This window comes from Agrilus planipennis, unplaced genomic scaffold (assembly GCF_000699045.2).
Source record: "Agrilus planipennis isolate EAB-ADULT unplaced genomic scaffold, Apla_2.0 scaffold169, whole genome shotgun sequence".
In the NCBI taxonomy this organism is placed as follows: domain Eukaryota; kingdom Metazoa; phylum Arthropoda; class Insecta; order Coleoptera; family Buprestidae; genus Agrilus; species Agrilus planipennis.
In genome coordinates, this window is record NW_020438936.1 from 65,236 (window position 1) to 81,178 (window position 15,943).

The following is a 15,943-nucleotide window of genomic DNA, read 5'->3' on the forward strand; positions in this document are numbered from 1 at the left end:
CTCCTGCTGATACGACGGCGATGATGGAACAAAGAGGAATCCATCTCTCTCTTTCCATCTTTCCATCTTTGTCTGTCTGCTTCGATTGTAACGGTAATGGTACATTTCCTTCTTTTGCCATAGATTGAGATGTTATGAGTAAAATGATAAATATATGACTTTAATGTGAAGTATTACTCTGAAAATTCATTTCTTGAATTGGTTTACCCACTACACACTACCTCAAATTAATGAGGGAAAAATTGTTGCTGTTGTCGCACCCCCGCCGGGAATCGAACCCGGAACCTTTGGCTTTATGCACCAATGTTCTACCACTAAACTACGAGAGGTGACAACAGCAACCACGACCAACCGACCTACAAGGTTAACGATCCGTCGAACTAATGTAATTATATACTGAATATACTATGATTAAAAATACATATAATTTAGACATCTTTTTAGAAGTGAGTTAGTTTAATATGAAATATTATTCTGAAAATTCATTTCTTTTTTCTTCTAAAAATATGTCTAAATTATATGTATGTTTAATCGTAGTATATTCAGTATATAATTACATTAGTTCGACGGATCGTTAACCTTGTAGGTCGGTTGGTGGTGGTTGCTGTTGTCACCTCTCGTAGTTTAGTTGTCAAAACATTGGTGCGTAATGCCAAAGGTCCCGGGTTCGATTCCCGGCGGGGGTGTGACAACAGCAACAATTTTTCCCTCATTAATTTCAGGTAGTGTGTAGTGGGTAAAAAATTCAAGAAATGAATTTTCAGAATAATATTTCATATTAAACTAACTCACTTCTAAAAAGATGTCTAAATTATGTGTATGTTTAAATATATGACTGTTTAATTTAAAAAAAAAAACTACATGCGGAAAATAAACAGGGTGAGCCAATGAAATGGGACGATATGGGAATGCCACTGCCACTAAGTGGACTAAAGTCGTTAACGTTGTGAATAAAGATAGCGGGAAATTAGCGATCATTGATATTTGATCGGCTAAAAAAAGATCCATCTGCTGTCAAAGCGTATTATCAAAATAGGGAGATTTATTGCTGTAGACTTTTATGGCCGGAATCAATATGGACACTGGAGGTTTCCCGCAAGTTTGCTGGACATTGCTGGTCTAGATTGGTTAATGATTCTACCAGCCGTTTCGTCATCAGTTGTGGATGACATCTTCAGTGGCTTGCTGTCTTATGCGTGACACGTTGGGAAGTAACACAACAAGTAATTGAAAATGTCGTCTACAGTTGATAACAAAATGTCTGATGAAATCATTAACCAATCATGATCATGGCCAGCAAACCCGGAAACCTCCAATGAAAATTTTGTCGGTGTGACACGAATGCTTCATTTACTGTCTCACGTTCGTATGCAAGCGACTTTTTCCTTTAAAGGTACCTAGAAACAAAAGTGTTTTAGAAGAACCCCCTAACGCCTGTCCAGGATAGGAATCAAGGTGAAGTGACCATAGTACCGCTAGAATATAGAGGGCAAAGGTAAGGAGAACTATCTTATGTTGAGGGAATGTTGAAAAAGTGTCCAGCTGTAAGCAGTAAATAACAGTTCAACAACCCTCCAAAATGGCGCTAGCGTATGCAAAAGGTATGGTATAAATTTAGCAGTTGTATTCCGAGTTAGAAAATTTAATATTTTTGATGACAAGAATAATTAATAATAGTCCAGTATACCTATCAAACCTCAACTATTTACGTATTTCAAAGTAATTTTTGTTCTTGTATATTTTTCTCTCCTATTCTAATAACTTTTAGCGTTTTATTTGAAATTTAATCTGTTGCTACTGCGGCACCACCCTAATTTAACGCAGTTTGATGGACAATTTACCACTACAGAGATAGTAATTCTTACCTCTACCCTCCATACCCTAAAAAAATGCACAATCTTATGGACAGGGCTTCAAGAATGTGTGCGGCAAAACGAAGACTAATTCTGAGACATTATTTTTAAAATATTAGAACTTTTATATTGCTCAAAGGTGATAAGTAATTATGTGTTTCACGCTAGCAGATCACATATTTGGTTCCCGCATCTAAACGTAACACTTCTGCAGCCTGTCGATCTCAAAAAATTGGACGATATTATACTATTAGTCTCAGTCGATCTCAGACTGTAACTTACATCATATTTTTTTGCTAATTTGTAGCAGAAGAATTGATATTGTAAAGTCTATTATTGTTCCATGGAGATCGGACAATTTGCATGCTAGCAGATCGCATATTTATTTCAGTCGATCTTAAAACTGTAATTAGCATCATATTTTGTAGCTAATTTGTAGCGAAAGAACTAATTGTGCACTCTATCGTTTCCGGGAACCGCTACAGATCCTGGAAAACCGGAAGAACTGATGCCACTTAGTGTCTAAGATCAACTAAAACGAATATTCTAGTAGAGGGCTACAGTATGAGATGAAGTTAGTGCAATACTATATCTTAAACTTTAACTTCATCTCATATTATAGTCCTGAAGAAACCGGTACTAGGAGACGAAACGTCGGTTGAGTTTCTGTAATCAATATTCGTGTACAACTCTAATTCTGGTTCTGATTTCATATGTCAAATTCTATTGAAGGGAATAATTTATAATTATATTTTTTCAACCTCAGTGTTAAAGCCAGGTATAGAAACAGAAAATTTGTAAGATAGGTTGTTTGGAATATTTAATGATTGTAGGTAGATTTTATGCTTTGGAATGTATTTGTAATTGTAATTGTTATCGGGTTGTGCTTCGAATTAACGATGGGAAAATCCAATCATTCAGTTATCTAGGAAACGGTCTGAAAACGTGTACGTACAGGTCCACTACCCTGGAAAGTACACGTTGTCATATTCTTAGAATAGGTGGGTTGTTCCTCCCTATGGTACATTCCAAAATTATTGAACCTTAACTTTTTGAACACGCCCATCAAGCATCAGTACTCTCTTTTACAATAAATTTAGACAGAACCTATCAGTAACTTACCGAGCGGCATGGTCTAGAGGTCTAGACCATTGCTTAGCATTCGGGAGGACGCCGGTTCGATTCCGGTGCCTTGGTTCAAGTTTTTCTGTGGTTTCCTTGGATCACTTTGGCAAATGCTGAGGCAGTAATATTCTTTCACTCTCTTCTGTCTTCATTTCGTCCGTCTCATCCTTCTCACCCAAACCACTACCCACCCATTCCTACGATTCCTGAAAGCAGGCTGAAGAGGGCCTTCCGCCCTACCTTCCGGCACAGTCCGGAGGGACTGCCCGCCCACCAGCATTACTGGAATGAAACACCCAAAAGTTTTAAGTTTTATCAGTAACTTTAACAATACAGAACCTTTCAGTAACTTGACCAAATCAGAACAACATTTTATTCATATTCAGTATTTAATAGTATAATATTTTATGTTATTTGTTTTCGAATTAGATTTTAAATAAACTAAGATCAAGTGTTGGTAAAGAAGTATTTTTTCTAACCCCCAGCATTAACACTCAGAGTAAGCCTAAAATGATCTTTATCAATCCAACGTTGTCATGACGAAATTAGTGATATTTTTTATATCAATTTCGAAATTTGCATTTGGGTAATTATATTTGATATTCAGTCTCCGCTAAAGTTAAATCCGTGTGTGGCGTTTATAAATAATTTATTGTGCATGCAGCGTTTTCGTGAATCCTTTCTTCAAAAGATCTAATATCATAAGCGATTAAACATCGAACCGCGAATAACGGCCAGTTCAAAAGATTGTTTGTGTATGTACGTGCATATGTGTGTATGTGTGTGTGTGTGTTGGCCAAATCGGCGAAGTATCCGAGAACGAGTTCACTGAGAATTGGAATTAAGAAACCCATAATCCTTTTCAACGTAATATTTGATCAATGCGGTGCGGTGATCGTTTCAAAATTGCAATTTCGTTTCATGATCAAAGTGGCCTTCCACGTCAGTTGGCACTTTGTCCGCTACGTTGACAGGTCGCAGTGCCTTTTGGCGACGACGGCGTCGCGATGCATTCCTTCACAGCCGCCCGCGATGATACTACCGGACCTTCTACCACCACTAACCCTCTCGAATGATCCTTGTCCCGCCCTTCCCTTTTCTACTCTTCTCTACCAACTCCCCTACAGCAACATATTTTTCTTATAAAGATTCACGATACGCTATTGTCATCTTTGAAAACACAATTTAAATTATTACAATTTGATTTCATAGACTGAATACGAATTAATTACAATAACAACAATAGTCATTTCCGAGGTATATTTTGTCGGCGAACTAGAAATTGACCCTAGGATTACCCTAGTACATCAATTTATCAGAATCAGTATGTCAAAGTCCAATAAATTCAATTTAAAAATTTTGAGAAGTGAGTTTGAATGAATGATTTCTGGAGTTTGGTTAGTTTTAAGTCAGTTTACACACATTATATTGTCGAAATTTTCAGGGTTCCGCACCTCAATAGGAAAAAAGGAACCCTTATATGATCACTTCGTCGCCCGTTTGTCTGTCCATCTGTCAAGACACTTTTTCTCAAAAATTTTCCTGTTATAACTACATCGTATTTCTTAAGGATGTTTGGGAGGTACAATCGAACACAAGAGTACATAAAATTAGAAATTCGTGATTAATTAGGTTTTGCAGCATATCATGAAGTAAATAAATACTATATATACTAAAAAAAGTATACGGTTTGAGAGAAAATTTGGAATTTGACCAAAAACTTTGAATAAAATAAGAAATAACGAATAATATGGAAAATTTTTAACTGACTTTTGGCAGTGAATATGCCTTGATTTCAACTTCGAAACAAAAAAATATTTAGTTTCAATCTCTATTAATAATGAGCGTAAAACTTTTTAATATGTTTAAATAATAATTAAAACTTTAAAATTGCATTTATTTCAGACAATTATAAATATTATCATTATATTATCAAGTAAAAACGAGATTTTCAGCTAATTTTTCATTTTTTCCTCGATAACCATTTAGTGAATTTGAATAACCTTACGCTAAAGTGATTCTCCAGAGTTCAAGTTACTTATTATAAAAGTTTGAAATTTCTGGTAGCTTTTTTTCTGTTAATAAAAATAAATTTAATCTGTTCGGTTAACGAATCTCCATAAAATGACGTGTAAAATTACAATTTTTTAAAATTTCAATAACTTTTTAACAGTTTAGTGAATCGATTTGTAATTTTTATAAGAGTTTTAGAATTGAATGAGGAATGTTCTTCCAAATATTTATTTGTCTCGTAGCATTTTGACATACCTCCCAAACATCCTTAAAAGATGATACCGCCGTTTGTGATTGCATGTAACAAAGTGCGTTGGCTTCTCAACTCGGAACTAGTGAATGTTGGGATAATGTATATGGATATTCATTTCAAAATATAGAAATCCTCCTAAGTACTGCAAAACGCGAATCAATTTAACAAATACTTAGTTAAAAATTAAATGTAAAAAGAAATTCTACATGAAGAAATTGATTCGTAGGTACATCAAATAATGTAAAATTGTGCTAATATTCATTGAAGCACCCACATTAACATTTCAAGTTGGATTATTTATTCGGCCGTAGGAACGAAGTACTTAAAATGACAGTGTATATTTTACTCCGAAGTTGTTTTAATTGGGCCACCCAAAGAAAGAATGAAAAAAAAAAGAGAGCTAGTTTCAATAAAATCAATTCGATTCGTTTCGTTAAATCGTTAATGCTGCTGTGACAGGAAAAACCGTAAATAGACAACAAAGCTCGGCCACAGTACCTTTTGTGCCAATCCAAACATTCCGATTTGGTTAAGCCAAGCGCGTCAATAGCGGAGTAATTGCATCTGTATAATTTGACGTGCAAGTGCCCAACGGACCTTTATAGTTATAGGTATACGCGGATAGGTACCGGACTAAGTGTCAGACATGACTGCCGAGTGGGGGGTCGTCGATAAAATCTATAATCACCAATTGGTGTTGAGTCATCTGGCCGCAAACTGTATTCTTTTCCTTAAAGAGATCGCGGACAGTTCAGTGTCGTCTCATCGATTAGCAACATTTGTAATCAATTGTTTAATTTAATACTTCAATGAAAACTACTAATGTCGTTTTCCACCACGATTACTCGGTACATTCTCAGAAATTCTCAGACTGCGCTGGGGATTCAGGTGAGCGATCGAGTCGAAGAAGAAGGAAGTTGGGTGGAAGGAATGGGGATGTTCTTGGATAGAGGTCTAGGGGTGGAGGTGAAGAATGGATATTAAAAGCTTACTTAATCTAATCCAATCCTAAATTAACCTAGTGTAGCAAAATTTTTAGACTAATTTTTGTCTGAAGCTCGATATTTTACCAACATTGGATTTTTACAAAACAGACGTAAACCGCTCCAAATTTTTTTACTGTTAAATTGACCTGAATTAGATTAATTAATTCCTTTATCAAATTATCGATTTTTAACCTACACGCTCATCGCTCCCAGCTAAAAACACTTCAGTATCTCCTCAGTTCTAAGGAAATAGCATGAACAGATTATCTCAGCCATATACATGTTGCGAATTGAATTTTGCTGCCAATAAAAAAAAAAACTGTTGGGTGTTCCATTCCCACTAGTCAGTAATGCTGGTGGGCGGACAGGTAGGTCGGAAGGCCCTCTTCAGCCTGCTTTCAGGAATTGTGGGAATGGGTGGGTGGTGGTTCGGGTGAGAAAGATGAGACGGCCGAAATGAAGACAGAAAAGAATGAAAGATTATCTGTGTAATATTACTGTCACAGCATTTGCCTAAGTGATCCAAGGAAACCACAGAAAAACTTGGACTAAGGCAGACGGACCCGAGATCGAACCGGCGTCCTCCCGAATGCTAAGCAATGGTCTAAACTTTACAGTACAAGGCGTGTTTTTTAATATGAAGGGTTAAATAACAAAAGAGCGTATGAACCAAGTGAGTTGAACTGGCCTTCATGAGGCAAGCTTTTGGCAGGAATGACACTGAGATCCAAGGGTATTAGAAGTATATTTACGCCTAGCCGTGTTCTACGACGTGCATCTTCTGTTATGTATAACTCTGCGTTATACGAACTTCTCTTGAGGTGGACGCATATAATGAAATTGAACAAAAGGCACGGAATGGACGCACGGCATTACCAGAATCTTATTTCGTCTCAACGGATACATGTATGTATGTTGAGGTCGACTCGAGGAATTTAGCATGTTATTATTAGTACCAATTGTCTATAAAAGTAACGATATTCAAATGTAGTACATCAGTGGATAAGACATAAAGAGTGATAAATTTACTTAATTACTTAATTAATCTGTATTTTTTTTATTTACTGAAAATACTGTTTTTTAAAAATATATGAAAAATCTAAAAAAGACGGAAATTCTGACAGGTACCACACCTTCATCGTCATGAATACAAAAAGGATTTTAATTGTGATTCGCGCTGGATATTCAATATATCTTTTGGTTCGTACTATACTGATGTATGTACGCTTACCTATACGGCCAATTGATATCTACCCATAACTATTTTGCCATAAACTTTGGATTTTTCAGAAGGATCAAATTTAAATTTCGTTTTAAAGAAGCCACTGGAATTACAATTACAAGCCCCATCAATTCATTTGTTAGTTTGATCCCCAAAGTAATAGCGTTCAAAGCAAATTGGAATCTTCCAATCTACAAGTCTATCCAAAATGCTGAAAAAGCTTTATCAGTGTACCTTAAATTTATGGTCCTCTCAATATATAATTTTAAAATAGTCGTTCTTACTCTTTGAAATTGTTTTAAATAACGACGAGTCGACTCTGTGTACCGCACTACGATTTACTTTTCAGTGTTACCTAGTTTAGTCGTTTAGTGATTAAGATCAAGATGATGTGCTTCATTATAGTCAAGAGCTTATGAATATGACAGACGTTTTAGTTTGAAACTATCCTTATCTTATCCCGTAGATCAGTTTACGGCACAATATAGTTCGGTTCATGAATTCGGATAATACTGAATCGAACGTTATTGTTTATTTATTGTTTAGATCTTTTGAATCTGTCCAAAGTCAGACCGTTAACTCAGGAATTTCTATGACCATGTCACTTGATTTTTCTTACCGGTCGAACCCGTTCGGTATTTTTCAATTCGTTGATTGATTTTCGTGATCTAAAAACTCAATGGGAGCATTTAAAAAAAATATAATTAAAAATATTTAACGTTTAACTTGAGGAGTTATAGTTTTAGCTTTAAATAAAATAGAAGCGGTATTGAAGATTAATTAAACTAGGTAATACATAAATATTGGTTTGTATGGGACATAAAAGTAGGGTTAGAACCACTATAAGAAAAGGAAACGAAAAACTAGAAAAACTCGTCCATTTTCGATATTTATTAGGAGTCAGTTAGCTCAGAATGGAAAAAGCGTCAGAGAAGTTAGAAGCGTTTAAATGACGATATTAGAGACAATAGATGAACAGAGAGCTTTATGGAAGTAAATATAAACTACACGAGATAAGTTAGAAAGTCACCTTTTTAAACATGAAGGCTTAGCTACAGACATATTAGAAGCAGAAACAGTAGTTAATAGAGGTGTAGAGGTTACTGTTTGCAAACAGCTAAATGTGTAGGTTGTTGTGTTCGTAATTGTCAGGACAAGCTTCGTATGAAAGAAAATTTATAGAAAATCCATTGTATTTTTATACGAAAAAAGTGAGCGGGTCTATATTCGGATGTACAATTGGTTGCATACATTCTAATAATATGTTATAACCTTTAAATTCAGTTGGCTATATCATGCTCCCTGATTATTAATGTTTTTTGTTATTTCTCCTTGTGTTGGTACTTTCAATTCGTAGTGGAGTGGTTGTTTTCTCCATTCAAATATTTTTTTTTACCGATTAGAACCCATTCTAACGACAATCAATTGAAAAAGGCAATTTTTAATTCAGCTTGTCTGTCTCCCTGTCTTTTGTCTCTTAAGCCACTTGATCTTTGCGAGGGTTTCAAATGCAACAACAAAAGGTACAAAGCAAGTGGCAGCACGCTTACAGATAGTGGTAGCCTTGATTGCTGATTAGTGCCAATTAAAAAGAATAGCGTCCATTCACGAGAAACGGTGAGTGGCTTGGCTTACTTGACGCTTACGTCCCCGCAAAAAGAAAATACTTTGCATTCTTCGCGGAAAATTAAGTGTTCATTAAGAAAAGATAATTAAAGTCTTTTCATGCGTACGATACTGCAATAAAAAAAACAGAAAAAGTGCCCACTTATATTAACTAAGTGGTCGTTACTGAAATTGATTCAAACGACTTTTAATTAGTTGTTATTGACAAAGAGTTTTCGTTGAATGTAATTTTTCGCAATATTGAAGTGCATATAATTTGAAATCGGTTAGTTATATAAAAGAATTACTTGTGTTTATTTATATTTATAATGCAGAAGTATTTTTGAGTTTTTATTGGATCTAGGAATTCATATAAGTCAGGACGGAAGAAGTACTAGGGAAATAAAGCAGAAAATAGCGCAGGGTCGAGCTGCCTCGAAAAGGTTTAGAAGCGTTCGAAATGTGGTGTTATACGTGAATGATGAGGATACCGTAGACAGAGAAGGTTAGAAATGAAAAAGTATTAGAAGGAATAGGAGAACAGAGGACTCCATGGAAGTCAATAAGAAATTGATAATTAGCCAATTAATTATAGTAAATCAGGCCGAAATCTTTTTATGTTTTAAGAAATGGACAAATCGTGCTATCAACTAACGTAAAACAAAAAGGCCACGGCGGAAATATTTTATTAAAATTTTGTAAATACAGATTTCTTTTTTCTTTGAAGCTTTCAGAGATGGATCGCGATTCCAAACAAATTAGTTCTCATCAGTACGTCATAGTTAGTTTCAATAAATGATCGACCAAATCGAACTTGTCGAAGGATTTATTTGCTATTTTAATTACGTCTGTTAGTAGCAAATATATCACCAGATAGCGATATAGTTACCTATTACTTGATATTTATTTATTCTCGAAGAATCTATGGAAAAAAGAGAAATACTTACTGGAGAAACAAATTCAGTATCAATTTTTTGGGCCATACTGTATATGGATGTTAATAATTAAAATTCGCAATCATAAAGCTAATTCTTCATCATTACAAGCAGTCAGACGGGTCATCGTTATTGTGGTCATTAATACATAGCATAGCAACAAACATGTTCGTTTATTATTTAGAAGAGCAAGTAATGCTTTTGTACTATACTTTCAAATGGCAGTTGCAAAAGCATATCGTAATACGTAGTAGTAAAGGTTCATTGGAATACTGTTCAGTTATTTAAAACAATAACAATGACGAGGAATAAAAAGTCATGATGGCATTTAGACGGAATCTATCGTTGCAAATTTGGCGTGATTGACCTCAGAAATAATTCGATTTGTGGTAGAAAGTCTTGCTTGAAACCTCATTTACATTAAAAGCTTTTACTTGTTCTGTTCTTGCTCGTTCGATGTACGTAAAAGGAAGACCTCCTTTGAATTCAAACTTGACGGGTATCAGAAATCTCATTTTAATTACATCAGTTGATTTAGAATAAGGTCAATGAAAAAATTAAGTTTGTAATAAATAAATCATCGCTTCACGTTCCTAAGCTTACACCTTATAAGACAAGAAACTGGCACATGTAATTTTGTTTTATATAACAAAATTATAACGACTTCATGTCAGTTAATGTGTTAACTCACAAAAACTAAAATGTTAGATAAAGAGATACATCCGGCTCGAAGGACCAACATGTGAAACTTTTAATTTATTCTAATATTGGGTTGCGATTATTCATTATATCAATAAATTAAAAGATATTTACCTTCCTTTTTCATCAATTTAATTATGCAATTACTGAGTCTATATAGCTTTCGCAAATATTGCTTTCATTATTAATCAGGAAAGAAAATCCATACATGTAATAATGTTAATGTAGGTCACAAAATAATACTAAATACATTAATTAAAAGACTGTTTGTTTACTGGTACAAAGATCACAATAGTTGACAGAAGATCCGGCTCGAAGGACCACACGTTTCTCCATTGATTTTGCAGAAGCAAATTGCTTCGCTGACGAAATGTATATATAACAAATCTAGTAACTCATATACCTACTTAATAATATAACATTAAGTAACAATGTAGCTACAGAGAACGTTTTTACGCACAGGAATCAAAATGATTTATACAGTTTCTGAATAATGTACTAACGGATATTTCACTGTTTCATAAGCATTATTATTTATAATCGAAAGAAATATGTATATATTCCTGTATAAGAAGGCTGTTTAATATTCAAAGAGTTTCCACTCAATCAGTTTGATGAAACGAAGCTGTTGAGCATGTATTAATAATAAAAGCGATGATGAGGTTGCTGATGACGGGACTCGCCACACATTTCCGCTAAACTTTGTAATCGGAAAGAAGAAAAACAAAGCCGTAGAAGAAGCGTGTTTACAAATGCTTAACATATCTCGTCCGTGGACTCTCATCTCTTGATGACGCCCGCCCATCAAGGAGACCCGTGAAGATGAGATGATGGTACGCGACGTCTCTCAGCTTGTTCGGACTCATCTGAAAAATTATTATTATAAAAGTCATGCATGCCGGTTAACAATAAGCAACGGCACGCCCGCGTCTCACCAGACACGACGAGCAGGTAGAAATTAATTCCACAATACCAATAAAGGTGGTCCATGTTTTAGGTGAGAGGCTCTCCAACAAGAAGAGCAACACACAGTGACTCAGCGTTCAATTAATTATAAAACTAGCCTCAGTCAGACAGCTATTCGCTGATAAAAAAGGGTGTGTTTGTGTGTGTGTAACACTGCTCGACCTTAATGATTTTGATTTCTATTCATGAGCTCAACTGATACCCAAATCTCTCTTCGAATGAACGGAAATAATCTTCTGATGGTCGAAAATTAAAAAGACAATCTCAAAAACATATGTGTATGTATTTTGCAGTAGTCTACGACGATTTCTTCCACAAGACAATCTTATTATATCAAATCTCGCGATAATTCATGCTTAGATATCTTTAAGAAACAGTACTGGTTTTTGTCTGCTACTTACCATAGCTATCTGACATTTAGAACTATTGTTTTCCATAATTCAATAAATGTTTTTCCTAGAAATCCTAAAACCCACTTTCTTTGCAAGAGTAAATGACCGGACATTTGACAAGATTTCTTCGACTCATACTGACGATAATTTGTTCTGATTTGCGCCCTAACGAAGTCGATATCAAAAATGATCTCGCAGTTTCACACACATGCACACATACGAGGGCGGTTCAATAAGTACCCGTGTTTGAAGACGGAGGACGTTCCTGAGGGAAATTGGTGGTGTCATCGTGTGCTGCCATCTATCAAACCACGCCAAAACGAATTTCAGACTGATTGATAGGTAAGTTTGGATTTGGCAGCCATTCGACTGAGACGTGTTTCGTTATTTTCGCTAAGATGGAAAAAGAGCAGTATCGTTCGGTAACTCGCTTTTTGTTTTTGGATGGGAAGAAATGCGAGGAGATGAAAACAAAGTTGGATACTGTTTATGAGGACATTTCGCCATCTACGACCACAGTTAGATATTGCTTCAACGAATTTAAACGTGGGCAAAGATCCGTTTTTGATAGGAGCGACCAGGAAGCCTGACAAACGTTGTTCCCGAGGAAATCATTTTAGGGATTTTTTAGGAAAAGGAAGAACGATCACTGGACAATACTACAGTGAGTTATTGGACCTCTTCGACAAAAAATTGAAGGAGACACGGATGCATTTGACGAGAAAGAAGGTGCGTTTTCAACACGATAACGCACCAGCACATTCATCAGGAGTTGTTGCCGCCAAAATGCATGAATTACGTTATGAATTTGCTGCCGCACACCCCGTACTCACTCGATTTGACTACCTGCGACTTCATCTTGTTCCCTACCATGAAGAAATGACTAGCGAGAAAGAAATTTAGCTCAAACGAGGAAGTCATCGCCGAGACAGGGGGTTTGGAGAGTTCCACAAATCTTATTTTTTAGAGGGGTAAAAGTCGTTGGGAGAAGTGTACCTTTCTAAAAGGGGACTATGTTGAAAAATAAAAAAACAAATTTTAAAAAAAAGGTGTCTTCATTTCTAACACGGGTACTCATTGAACCGCCCTCCTACTTCTACAAAATATGTAGAAATATATTGCAGTGACCGTAAAAAGTTAAAATAAAAGTATGTTAAAAATATTATTCTGTTACCGGAAATGTATAATAGAGAATATTGCTCCATTGTAATTAATTGCACCCTCATAGTTTTGTAAACAAACATGCGGAATCAATCATTTATACGTATCCTGTTGGACCATTTGGATCGTCTGGATAATTTGGATAGTTTGTACACTATGTGGATGACATCTATACACATAATTCAAGCAGCCTACAATCGGTAGTTAGTTTATTGGGAGTCTTTAACTTATTGGTTTGAGGTTGTAACGCTATTCGCGATGTACCTATACATCTACTCGGTGTACTACATTCCGTCTAAACATTTAATTAGCAGTTGCGCTAATTTCATAGCTGCCTAGCCGTATTAGGAAATACCAGATTTTTTTAGATTGACTGCGACATCTATATATCAACATTGGCAAGCGAGTGAACAGTTGGCTAAAAGTTTTACGCGCTGGCACGTGTGCATACCTGACTCTGGTCCGGTTCAGAAGGCGATAATATCACAGTTCTTGTGTGCAGCAAACGACTCCTCCACGGCCGCGGTCGCCGCGATCTTTTCTTAGGACCTCCGCCACCGTTATTGCGTTCATCCGTCGGTCGGTCGTCGCGCTGACAAACGCCCCAGATGCCTCCGATACTGCACATTATTGTAATCGGTCCCGCGCTTTTCGAATGTCCGGCCCGCACCATGTCCGGCTCGAAGGACCAAACGACTTGGCCACAGTATTGGGTCGTTTACCCTCTCGAATCGCAAATGTGCCGTTGTAGTTACATATAAATCAATTCGATATATGCTTAGGGTCGTCTTTTATTGTGCATATATGTACATAATAAATTTCAGAAAATTTCAAATGTATGATTATTGGAAGTAAGTTTAAGATCTAAAAGAGCGCAAATATCCGGCCCGTACCATGCCCGCCTTGAAGGACCAAACACGATTCGGCCACGGTATCGGGTCGTTTACCTTCCCGAATCGTAAATGTCCCATTATCACTACATGTAAATTAATTTGACGTATCTTTTTGTAGAACCGCCTTTTATTGTACACATACATACTAAACAGTTTAAGTTTAAGAGTCAAAACTAACGCGTTTTTCGAACCGTGTCCGGCTCGAAGGACCAAACACTGTGTGCAAGCTGGAGTACGATATCGGATAATCAATTGTAAATGTGACGTTATCAATACGTATAAGTAAATCAATTCGACATATTTTTTGCAGAATCGCTTTTTATTGTCACTTGTATTCGTTACATTGAACAGATTTTAAAAAATTTTAAATGAGTGATTACCTTACAAGCATTAAAATAAAAAAATATTATTTTACAATTTCACTTGTTTTTAATTTAGCAAATTAATAATTTCAACAATATTGTCCGCTTGCAAACCAATGAAATAGGTAAAGGTTCACTGTAAAACTCAATTTCCAGTATGTTCTTAAAATAAATTCATAAGAAACTTATAAAATGTTGCAAGTTGAAGAACTGCCAGCAAATTTGTCACTATTTTCATGTTTTATTAGCTGTCATCAACTGAACAGCTACTCAACACAAGTTATAATAATAAGATGGCCAATGGTAAAACAGCTTAAGATTAACACGAAGAGCCAGGACTTGAATCAACGAAAACTAGGAAATTTTTAGGTATAGGTAATTTAGAATATCATGAACTTTTAGATGCGCAACAGGCGGTTCTATGGTATTTATATTTTACTTATAATAAGAAAACATCGACTAAGTACTTTTAACCATGTGCTTCGCAATACGAGTCAAAGTCAAAATTTATTAATAAAACGAATGTGCGAGACCAAAACGGTCTTAATCATGCACAGCGCTATGCAGTTACAAATCGTATACGTACTGTACAAGCACAAAAGTAGAAGTATTACAGGTTTTGTTTCTTTGATAGCTATTTTCTTTTTGTAAACGTTATTTCCCAATAAAAATTCACGGGATAATGTAAACTCTCGCTCTGGCATTTTTCTCATTTTTTACTACCTACATAGGTTGACAGTGGTGTTGTTTATGGTGTGAAACGGCGTAAGTGCGTTGTCGAATTGTTTACGTTCAGCTTCATCTGCAGGGCCGTTTCAGGCGGAACAAAGTGTGCTTTGGAATCCATAATAAACGAACGAACACGCACTTCGGAATAATGCCAGCACGCTTTTAATATCGTAGAACGAATAATATAACACGCACGGCCTGGAGGGAACAACTTACTTGCGGCCAATTTGAAGTTCTAAACGTTAGCCACACCTCGCCTACTTAACCTATCACCTTCCACTGCTAAGTCAATTTATAAATATTAATATTTAAACACTCCACCGTAACGAATGCCTTCGACTACCGAGCCCACACTGTGTTTTACCAACCGATAATTACTAGAGACATGTATTATGCCCGGTAAATATGTACATAACACTGGTACATACAACACCATCCATAATCCGATAGTCAGATAGGTATACATATAGGTGTAGACGAATGCATGGCCAATGACTAAATAAATTATTCGAGTTTTTAATGGCACTATCATATTTATTATTCTTTATTTGTTCAGTTATGAATTTAGTGGTAATATTTTTAATTCGAATACAAGCCGGCTTTGGATGGTTCCATAAATGGGCAGAAGTAATTTTGGTAGGTATGTCGGTAACTTTTTTATGTGGATGCTTGGTAAAACGTTTTGTGCTTAACAAGAAAATCTAAAAAATGTAGTAGATACAAAAAAAAATTGAGTAGTTCGCGGCACA

At 35.7% G+C, this 15,943-nt stretch overlaps 1 non-coding gene across 1 annotated transcript; it reads right to left on the reverse strand.

Moving 5' to 3' along the window:
- Positions 1–257: 257 nt before the first annotated feature.
- On the reverse strand, positions 258–329 carry Trnay-aua. The gene has a single exon. It is a non-coding gene; the product is annotated as a tRNA-Tyr (tRNA).
- Positions 330–15,943: the final 15,614 nt, after the last annotated feature.